Below are 1361 nucleotides of genomic sequence, written 5' to 3'. Positions count from 1 at the left end.
TTCCCACTTTCGTTTCAGGATTAGCTAGGACTTCCCAGTTCCTGATTCAAATTTGCTCCTGGATCTCTGGATATTCATCTTCTTTCAGATCGAATCTAACTTCCGGGATCACTGATCTCAGACCCATTACTTTAAGATAATGGTCTGAATGTTCTTTAGATAAGAACTTCCCTTGATTCTAAAGTGGTTTTGGAACGCTCTCTTTCTTGCCTCTTGGAGTGGGTTGTTTTCCTTTAGGAGCCATGATCTTAGTGATCTCGGATAAACACACCAAATTTAGAGGTTTGCTTGTCCTCAAGCAAAAGAAAAGAAAGGAGAGGGATAGAAGGAGAGATAGGTGCAGTTGTTGATGGAGGAGGAGGGAGGCCGAACCCAAATTTAAAGGGATGGGGGGTGGGTTTTTGAAAAATTGGAAAAGATAAGATAAAAAGATTGAGTTGAAAAAGATAAGATAGAAGATATAGTTTAATTTTGAAAAGATATGATAGATTTTTGAAAAAGATAAATCTGAATTTTTGAAAAAGATAATATGGAGATTTGAAAAAGATATGGATTAGTTGAAAAGATTTTAGAGTGAAAAAGATAGATTTGTTTTCAGAAAAGATTTGAAAAGAGTTGGATTGAATTTGGAAAGATGGATTTTAGATTTTAAGGATTTTAGAAATCAGGGTTCTTAACATGTTTATGTAAAAATCATGCATTGAAACATAAAATTTGAAATTAGAATGGAAATACGTGTAGAAAAATGGATTTGGCTCCACCTTGCTCTCCTGGCGTTTGAACGCCCAAACACTGCCTGTTTTGGGCGTTCAGCGCCCAAATGCTGCTCTTCTGGGCGTTCAACGCCCAGCTGCTGCCATTACTGGCGTTCAACGCCCAGTGGGTGCCCCTTTCTGGCGTTGAACGCCCAGATTGCTACCATTACTGGCGTTCAACGCCCAGTGGATGCCCATTTTGGGCGTTGAACGCCCAAAATATACTTTTACTGGCGTTTTCTTGCCAATGAGCTCTTTTTCTTTGTTTTGTGTGCCGAGGTCTTCTGTAAATGATTATTTACCTTGTTGTCAATGAACTCCATATAAACAAATAAAAATAAAAATAGAAATAGGGCAAAATGCTTAGAGGATTGTTGCCCCATGGCTGGGTTGCCTCCCAGCAAGCGCTTCTTTATTGTCTTTAGCTGGACCTTGCTGAGCTTTTAATCTAGCTTCAGCCTTGAGCATTCTTGCTCAATGTTGCCTTCAAGATAATGCTTGATTCTCTGTCCATTGACAAGGAACTTCTTATCAGAATCAATATCTTGAAGCTCCACATAACCATATGGTGATACACTTGTAATCACGTATGGTCCCCTCCACCGG

This window comes from Arachis ipaensis, chromosome B3, assembly GCF_059453495.1.
Source record: "Arachis ipaensis isolate K30076 ecotype BB chromosome B3, ASM5945349v1, whole genome shotgun sequence".
Taxonomy (NCBI): Eukaryota; Viridiplantae; Streptophyta; class Magnoliopsida; order Fabales; family Fabaceae; genus Arachis; species Arachis ipaensis.
The sequence above is the reverse complement of the archived record's forward strand: the minus strand, read 5'-3'. Positions refer to the sequence as shown.